Source organism: Scylla paramamosain, chromosome 13 (genome assembly GCF_035594125.1).
Source record: "Scylla paramamosain isolate STU-SP2022 chromosome 13, ASM3559412v1, whole genome shotgun sequence".
Taxonomy (NCBI): domain Eukaryota; kingdom Metazoa; phylum Arthropoda; class Malacostraca; order Decapoda; family Portunidae; genus Scylla; species Scylla paramamosain.
The window spans coordinates 23,539,585-23,549,584 of NC_087163.1; the positions used below are offsets into that span (position 1 = coordinate 23,539,585).

Below are 10,000 nucleotides of genomic sequence, written 5' to 3' on the forward strand. Positions count from 1 at the left end.
GTTAACTCAATAAAACAGTGAAATCTACATCAGATTTCATACAAAGTTTCATAACTCTTCAAATTACAAGAACTGATACCAGAACAGCTTATACGCCAGCCAAACTAACCAAAGCAACACACACCTCTGATTCCTGCATCACCTCGATTCAAATTCAGGTAGAAACAATTCAATTACACCCCACGCAATCACTCCAGGCCAGTCCAGTAGTAGTTGTGGGATTGACTTTTTGTCTACCAGTTACGGCAGTAAATTTTTGTTTAGTCTTGCTTCCTCTAGTCTGTAATTTTTCTCATTCTTCTATTTAAAATTGCAGTGATAGAAATATTTTCTTGTGGATTGGTTAAAGATTGAATACCTATGGAAATCTAATGAATGCAGACTAGGCTAAACTGAAAGCCTGCCTCTCAGAGTAAAGAGCCAAGGAAGCTGAGGAGTTACACAGATACACAGGCCACAACAGTCCTTGCGATCCTCACGAGGTGACCTGACCTAGCACAACTCAGAAAGAAGACGGAGATGAAAGCCGCGCCAAACACACACGGCAAAATGACCAGTGTATTTTTAACGACACTATTATTACCCTTGTCAGTCTCACCACCTAAGCTTGTCACATTACTTATTTTTTAACATTTTACGCACAAAACAGTCTACGGAAGATGAAGGCCAGATTTCAATAAGACTATAACGATAACTATAATAATCTGAGAAAACCAAAGACATATACACGTGAATCATATCTACATACACACACACACACACACACACACACACACACACACACACAAGCGCTCGTCTATCATCCACATACAAACATGACCATTAACCCATTGTACATGCAAATTAGAATTCGGTAAAAGCATTTCCCGTTTAACAAGGCGCAGAGAGAGAGAGAGAGAGAGAGAGAGAGAGAGAGAGAGAGAGAGAGAGAGAGAGAGAGAGAGAGAGAGAGAGAGAGAGAGAGAGAGAGAGAGATAGGGAGAGAGGGAGAGAGACGGACACAAACACACACACACCTCCCTTGTTAGCGTATATCCTTCTATGCTCTGCTCACGAGAGGATAAAAAGTTAACCTGATCCCAGCTCGCCAGTGACTCGCTCCTCGGGGTCACTCACTGGCTCAGGGTTAAATGGGACCAGTATCCATTGTCCCGCCACTGAGCCATTGTGAGGGAGTGAGGAGGCGAGAATGGAGGCGGCGCGGCGGAAGGTGGGCATTGTCCCTCAACACGCGGCGAGGCGAGCAAGACCAAGAGGAGGAAGACGACGACAAGAAGGAAGGAGAGGAGGAGGAGGAGGAGGAGGAGGAGGAGGTGGAGGAGGAGGAGGAGGAGGAGGAATATACACCGCGCCCTTCCTAATTCTTGCTCTCACTTTCCACTATTGTAATTCTGATTTTTCTCCCTTCACCCTCCTCCTCCTCCTCCTCCTCCTCCTCCTCCTGCTGCTGCTTCTCCCGGCTCTCATTTCCTCCGCCAGCTACTCCTCCATGCATACGCCAGTTTTGTGTCCTCCCTCCTCCTGTTCTTTTTCGCCTTCACCTTTTCCAACGCAAACATCTTCCTCTTTCCTTTCTCTACATCAGCTCTTCTCTCTCTCTTCCTCCTCCTTCTCCTCCTTCTGTCCTAAACCTCATTTCCTCTTCCTCAGCTTCTGTACTTGGTCGTCGTCGTCATCATCGCCTCCGCCTCTTCTACATTCTCGCCCCTGCATTACTCCTCATTACATCCACTTCCACAACCTACTCTGTCTCACTGCACGTTTTTCTTCCGCGTCCTCTTCCTACCTGCCCTCATCTTCTCTTCCCTCCCTCCGTTCCTCTCATTCCTTCACTCATTTTCTTAGTAAACGTAATTTGCTCCTGTGTGTGTGTGTGTGTGTATGTATGTGTGTGTGTGTGTGTTTAAGATTGCGTAAGTGTGTGTGTATGTCTGTGCCTGAGGGGCGAGCCTCCTGGTGCTCACCTCGTGCTATCCTCGTCTTATCCCACACTCGCTCGAACGCCAGCCTGCCTGAACTTGGGCGAATTTATAGCCCACCTCCCCTAAGCTTCATTATCAAGGGCACCACAAAAGTTCCCTCCACAGCTTCCTCTCTCTCTCTCTCTCTCTCTCTCTCTCTCTCTCTCTCTCTGCCCCCCTTCCCCCCTCCGCTGCCCCCCGAGGTAGCCATCACCCTGACGGACGCAGGCCCGGCCACTCCAACCTGATATTGGAGACATTAGTGTGAAACAGTGTTATGGAGGGCTTAATTTACCAGCTCCTAGTGGCTCTTAGGGCGCCGCTTTTATCTGGGGACGCGGTGCGGAAAAGTCCTGCCTTGGGCCCCAGCTCTCCCGCCTCCCCCTCTCCTGCCCGGCGCCTCAAGGGCCAGTATCCTCTAATACTAATTTCACGGGTGGCGGCGGCGGGGCGAGGGTGCATGGTAATGAGGCCCGCCAGACTAACTTACACCTGCTCCTGCAACACCCCGGACGCTGCTCCCCTCCGCTCCGTCACGCTAGTTGCCCCCACACCTGACACTCCGCCCCGCTTTGCCAACGGCGCCGCGACCTTCACGCATCAATAAGTCCAGTGCCCGCCATGGAGAGCCACTCGCCTCCCCACGTGTACCTGAGGCCTGAGTGGCTCCACTCCACCCGTGCCTTGCCACCTCACCAAGGACGCTGGACGACATTCATTTGAAAAATAAATACATACATAAATTAAATACGTAATGTATACAGTATATATATGAAAAAAGACTTCATTACAGTTTCAGTCACGATGCGGTATCTAATATAAATTTGAATTTTGAAGAGTTTTCACTGATTTTATTTTCTTCATGAGGATATTTAGCTTAAATCAAATAACAATTTTCATTATACGAAAAAAATTAAAATCCTGTTGAAGCCTGACACCAAGAACATCAGGAGCTTTTAAACTTGCAGTAATAAATTTTATTTTACACCGCATGGAAAAGTTCAGCGAAGAGGTTCGAGGGTATTTTCCAGGAAAAACAGGAAAGGAACACTTATTAAATGCTGAAAGAACGTAATGGACTCTGCCCGAAGAGCTCCAGACATGGAGTGGTACGGAGGAAAAGAGAGGGAAGGAGAGAAGAATGGACGGAGGTGAGGTAGAATGGAAAGAAGCACAGACTGCGCGTCTTGAATATACAAAATGCTCCATAGTTTTCATCTGTTGTAATTACAGAACCGCACACCACACCAACAGTGAAGGCTTCAACGCCTCAATTTTACCTGTCGATTCTAAAATAAAGACATCAACGACTTGGAACAAACATCTGCAGGTCTGCTTTAACCAAGGAAAAAGAGTGAAGCGGAAAATAAAATAGAAAACTGTAAAATATTATAACAGTGAGACAAGCCATGGCCAACTCGTCTTTTTTTTTTTTCCATTGGCAACAAAACACGATTTCCGGTAATTAGCAGAGTTCCCTTTTACTGACAAACATCTCAAAGTTCCATCCCTACGCCAGGCGAACGTGACCACCGCCGCCGCCGCCACCACCACTATCATCACGCCCCTAACTCACTGTCCTTTTATTTCATGCTGGTTTGCTGCTCTCCTGTCAACGGTATAAAATATTAAGCAATTCCGGTGTTCATGTAACTTTTTGCCGAGTTGCACCTGTTTAGTTTTAACTTTATTATTATATTACACCTTGTCATGAAGCCGCGCCTCGGGCAGGACGGCGCCAAGGTCATAATGCTGAGGTTAATGGAGGTGCGACAGTTATCATTGTGCAGTGCTCGTTTGTACACCTGGACTGCCTCGACTGAAGGAAAAACTAAGACACGGTGATACATGCACGAAATATACTCCTTTCTTATATTACGTATAGTGTATTCTTTCTTGTTTTATGTATTAGATGCTCTGGTCAAGGACTACAAAAAATAGAAAAAAAAGCCACTGAAGTTCCCAGTTCCCAAAGAGTAAAGCCAAGGGGATTATCCAAAAATTAGAGGAGTGTTTTCCAACCTCCCTCTTGAGCCAATATGTATCAAAATTCCATTGAAAACGAGATGGTAAAAGCAGCGATGAAAATCCAGGGGAGGAAAGGAAAGGGAGGAATCGTTATGGAACACATTTTGGGGCAGCGGTACTCAGGCATATGAACGGCACAAACGAACTGGTGATGAATGCATTAAATATTGAAGAGATGCAGATATGAGTACCGGGAGGGACGAGGTAAAAAAATGCATAAAATCTAAGCCAGTTCTGTGAGCACATCCAGAGCGGAGATAAAGTGAAACGCAAAATTCTGACCGGAGTGGATGAGGGGAAGAGGAATGAGAACAGGGAAGAAATATGAGAAATCTTTTACTAGACATTTTAACTTCCGCGTATGATGCTTAATAACGCATCTCCCAGCACAGATAAGTCCGCAGCTTGGCGGTGGACTATGTTAACCCTTTGACTATTAAACCCACATACAAGTTTATTTTCGGCAACCGTGGTCAATGTTACTCACCAAAAGTTAAGCTACAAGTTTTAAAAAGCTTCACTAGGTATTCGATGACACCCTTCGCTGTGAGGGTAGTCTTTCAAAACTCTCATCTAAACTTATACAAGACTAAAATATTAAGCTGAGAGAAAACTGTGGCAACATAAGGGTTAAATAATAATGAGACACAAAGTAACACAGTCAGGTGCCCGTAGAAGATAATCATGGTGCTTCAAGAATGTAAATAAACGGCAGTATATCATTACATGTCATGTTAATTTGTTATCCTGAGTCATGGAAAACTACAATGCATAAATGCATCGATGGAATGACGAGTAGTTTTGTTAAAGGAAGGCAGCAACAAAGAGATTCAGTTTACTTCCCATTGAAAGCCACTCCACTGGACCCACATGCCATCAAAGACTCCGGGAAGAAAATACCACACACACTAGGCCTTTACTGCATCTCTACGCCGGAAACAATAACACCACTGCAATGGGCGGAAGCACAGGAGCCCCTCGCACGGAAGCAGCAGTCATTTCACAAGATATATGAGAAGTGCGTACCCTTGGAGCTTCTCGCCACTTGATTAAAGCATTATACTGAGAGCGCCTCTGTTAAGGAAGGTGTGTAAAGACCGCGCAGGAACGACGCGGCGGAAAATTGAAATAAGACTAGTCAAAGGATAAGAAAAAAAAAAAAAAATAGTGAGATATGCAGTTCAAATATGCATTAGTAATACTGTGTGTTTGATGATACTTGTGGTATAATACTGAGTGGTCCGACTAATGACAGACGAGGAAAGGAAAGGTTAATTGACTCACCTTGTGTGTTGGCTGATGAACAAAAGTGAAATACCATAAAACACGCGTCTAGGAGAGAAAGGTCACTATGTTCGTATTACAAGCTCATGTTTTTTTTAATTTACTTTTTTTTTAAATAAAAGATTGTGATTACCTTTGTAAGTCAGAAGAAAAGAATATGTCAACACATTCAGACGAACAAGTTACAATGTTCAACACTCATGTATTGTACTTTGAAGAATACAACAATACACGCTAGGTAGAAGATGAAGTAATATGTATAATCCACACAACAATAGGCGGAGAATGAGGATTAGGTGACTAGGAATGGAACAATAGACTCGTCAAGACCTTCATACGGAGATCAAGTGAGGGTAGAAAGTGAGCGGCGTCCTACATAATGCATATGACACCCATTTTCTTATGTAGCGGGAGTCAACAGAGAACTTGGAGGCGTCAGTCTTTGTGAGAGGTGCCGAAGCTCTTCAGATTCCGTATCCAGATGTTAATTCCCTCGGCAAGGTTCTGATGACGCATTATTTGCAACATGAATCCCTGTACAAGCAGTGCGTAAAATGTGTTCTTAGATGAAAATGTATGTTCTTCCCGGGGCAGCCAGCACGCGACGCAAGGCTACGTCAGGGAGCTCGATGGCATGTTCTCTCGCCGCTGTCTTGCTGGTGTATGAAATGTATTGCGTAAAACAAAGAGGGATTCCCGGACGATTTGTCTTAGTGATATACAGTCACAACAAATGGTGCCTGCAGATTTTTCTCAGATAATATGACACAATGGACGGTGAAGTCTGAAAAATAGCGCAGGATCGCAAGGAAGTGAACTCCCTGCATGTTATATAAGAGTCCGCTATGCATTGACAAATACGACAACTTGTAGCGCATTTTTCACCACGAAATATTCAATACGAGCACACTAACCCGGAATGAAGACGATATAATGCAACAATATCGCACAAAGGATGTTTTTGACAGGAAACATTTTACGGTGCACTGCGCGAAAACAGTCCACGCAAATATAGTGATCCACAATTAAGACAATACAATGAGGAGACGTCACATAGGGGCTGTTTTTTTTTATGCACGGCGTGAGTGTTGTTGGACCTTCCTCTTTCTACTCTTACTTGAATAAATTATTGACTTTGTGGCAACACGGTAGTCAACACACGCACACACACACACACACACACACACACACACACACACACACACACACACACACACGCCGATACAAAAATGCAAGTCAGATAATCAAAAACGTGAAAATGCATTATTGTCTTGTAATTTAGTGCGCACAAAAATAGAATAATTTCATTGTTAATGTCGGAACGTATTCTGTGCAATATGCAATGGTAATGAGAGAGAGAGAGAGAGAGAGAGAGAGAGAGAGAGAGAGAGAGAGAGAGAGAGAGAGAGAGAGAGAGAGAGAGAGAGAGAGAGAGAGAGAGAGAGAGAGAGAGAGAGAGAGAGAGAGAGAGAGAGAGACTGAAAAATGTAAAGCCAGTTATTTACCTTCATTCATCGGCGCGAGGAGAGCACACCCAAACATGGACAGGTGAGCAGAACAGGCGGCACTTGGAAAGCAAGAAAAAAGAATAAATAAACGATAACAGTAACAGAAAATCAATGAAACAGCATCAATAAAAAGATCATAAGTAATCAGTTATAAATCTGAAATTCCCGTTTATCTACAAAGCTATAATGCTTCTGAATCACAACCTTCTTTCATATCACGAACACCAAAAACAAGAACGTGCCATCATAATTCCCACCATAATGCAAACCCAGTCATTAACAACCCAAAATTTTTCATACGCGAGCTTCATCCACCTGCGAGAAGAGTAATAATAATAATAAAGGAAGGGAGGCAAAGGGCGGGCGTGCATTCCTGGCGCAGCGGCATTACGGTAATCAAGAGGCGCGGCGCGAGGGTGATTGCCTGCCACCGTCTCTGCCATACCGACTGATGCGCCAGGGATCATGTGCATTAATGTGAGGCTTTATGTGCTTGGGGTCCCTATCTCTACTTCTCTGGGTTGTCTGCAAGTTTGTCTGTCTATTTATATGTTTGTCTGTTTGTCTGTCTGTTTGTTCACTTGTTTTTTCCACTTCCTTCTCTGTGAAATGGAAGGAATCGGTCAGTTCAGTGTGGTGTCCTTTGGATTGCTTGATTGTTTTATTAAGCATCGATCGAACTGCTTCAGTGAGGCCTCGGTACGCCTTCAGTTGAACTTCGAGTGCCAGCTCCAGGTCTTTGCTCAGAGGCATCGCGGGCGTTCGTACTGAAACTTCGACTCTCACACACTAGTTCGAAGCTTCGGAAAATGTACGGCAACGGGTTCTCTCACTGGTGACACGGTACTTACGGCATTTAAACACTTTTCTTCACTTTTACAGCAAAGTATCGCAATTCATGTGCTTGCAAGACTCACAAATAATTATTCTTCCACATTTGGGAATATTGCTGTGGATAGGCACAAGTCACCTTACTGAGACCGGATTGCTTTCAAAGTCAGAACACACAAACTGAGTGAGGCTTCTATGGTTGGTTGGCTGGCTGGCTGGCTGCGCTCTCTCTCTCTCTCTCTCTGTGTGTGTCTGTGTGTGTGTGTGTACCCATGTAATCCCAACAAATCCGTGAGCCTCGTATCTAGCAATGACAGGCGGGGCGTCACCACACCACCAAGCTGCAGATCACTATATAAATAACCCACACTTGGAAGACAGGAAGGCATGTGCGTCCCTCAGACAAACCTTGACAACGCCTTGCTGGAGGCCATGGCACACCTTGGATGGAGAATCAATGAAACGGCGGGGCGACTTGGCATTGGGCAGCTTATCTACGCCCTAGATTTACATTCACTTCAGCGTCGTTCTTATTGAGTGTACAGTCTTCAAGAGAGGGGATGGAGTGAAGACAGGCAAAAGCAGCTAATAATCCTTTTACTGCTACTTGGCACATCTTCCCTAAAATCAGAAGCCACTCGGACATTATTTTTTTTGTAACCCTACAGTCAATTTCTAAACATTATACTGGATAGACTCTAAAAAAAAAGAAAAAAAAAATTCTTTTAATCCCCTTTCCTTTCTCGTCGGTGCTTTAAAGATCTTGTACAGTGCTTTTATTGTCGTGAATTGTTGCATATCGCCTGCCCCAAATGGTGTATTGATGTCTAAATACCTGCACACGTAGCTTCCGGGAAATTGACAAATGCACATGGTTTCTTTTTTCCTGCAGCGGATTTCATAGCGAGAAAGCACGAGGTATTAGCCGTTGGCATCAGCACTGATTGGTAATGGCGTTGAGGCATTCGTGGAAGTGAAAGGATCGAGGAGCATCGTGAACATTATCAAATACAGTTTAGTGATGGCGATATACGAAAGCTATTTAAAATCTCGAGGTACAATCATGGGAAGATGTTGCGCAACCTCCATTCAATTCTACTTTCGTGTTTCCCCTAAGTCTGAAACCCTCTGGTACACTGGTAACGTCCTAACAAAATCCGTCACTTGATCGATTTTTAACAGATTAGGAGACTTTACATTGAGGGAAGACCAATGAACACAAAGGAAATGAATCTGGCACGGTTCCCGGCAGAGAGTAAATGGCAAGGTCATCGTAAACATTTATAATAAATACTGACATGTCATAAAATATTTAAAATCAAGCTGAAATAGATTACAGCAAAAGAACAAAAGCAACACAGCAGAGAGAGAGAGAGAGAGAGAGAGAGAGAGAGTGCTTAGAACAAATTGCTGGAAACTATCACAATGAAAACTTCGAACACAATGACGAGAAACACGCGTTAAATGCTAAAGTTAAATCACACGTTTATAGACAAAAGAACACCATTACTGCTCTCTCTCGCTCTCTCTCTCGTATCAAGTGCACACGTTCCTCAGCCGACACAAACACCCACACACACACACACACACGAGGGGAGGACGGTGCCTGCAGGAATGAAAGGTCCACAACCTCTTGGACGCACCTCCGCACCTATTCTCTGGCCGGTGAGCAGGAGCTTTACCGTGAAACAATATCAATGCAAACAATCTCCGGCAGTGAGGGGGCTTGGGCAGGCTCAGATCCTCTTGGCTGGGAACTGAACACTCCGACCACTGTGTTGCCGGAACGCTTTTAAACGAGAAACATCATCGTTAAGAAAGGTAAACATAACACAAACAGCTAATAGGGCAAGGGAGACAAGTTCTGTACTACATCTCTCAGCAGCAGAGGAACCAGCACACCAGACCAGAGCAGAGCAGAACAGAGCAGAGCAGAGCAGAGGGACATGAATATGGACACGAGTAGAGGAATGAAGCCTCCCTATTTCCCTAGTTACGACTTCAACCTCATAAAAACCCTCCCTTAACTGCTAGCCTCCCTCCCTCCTCCCTCCCGCCTGCCTGCCGCCTCTCCATCCCCGCGCGCTGGATTGCTATTCGTAGCGGCGGACCGAAGTTACGAGCAGATCCGGAATATAGGCAAATATCAGGCTGGAATCTTGGAATATCCTTCTTCCTGACCACTGGGAATGGCGCCATCAAAAGTGGACGCGAACTAAGGAATCCGTGATCAGGAAAACCACGCCAGGTATCCGTAGAGGTTTGAGGTGTACGGAGGAGGTGGTGGTGGGCGTGAAACTGGTTGTTTGATGTGGCGCAACGTGTGTGTGTGTGTGTGTGTGTGTGTGTGTGTGTGTGTGTGTGTGTGTGTGAGGTTAGTAGGTGGAT

At 44.9% G+C, this 10,000-nt stretch overlaps 1 long non-coding RNA gene across 1 annotated transcript in view; it reads right to left on the reverse strand.

Annotated features, from left to right (window-relative positions):
* LOC135106176 (uncharacterized) overlaps positions 1-10,000 on the reverse strand; it is a 112,285-nt gene that overhangs the window by 58,566 nt on the left and 43,719 nt on the right. Inside the window, exon 2 of the long non-coding RNA XR_010271153.1 lies at positions 6,779-6,840. This is a non-coding gene — a long non-coding RNA (uncharacterized LOC135106176). The remainder of the gene's footprint in view (positions 1-6,778; positions 6,841-10,000) is intronic.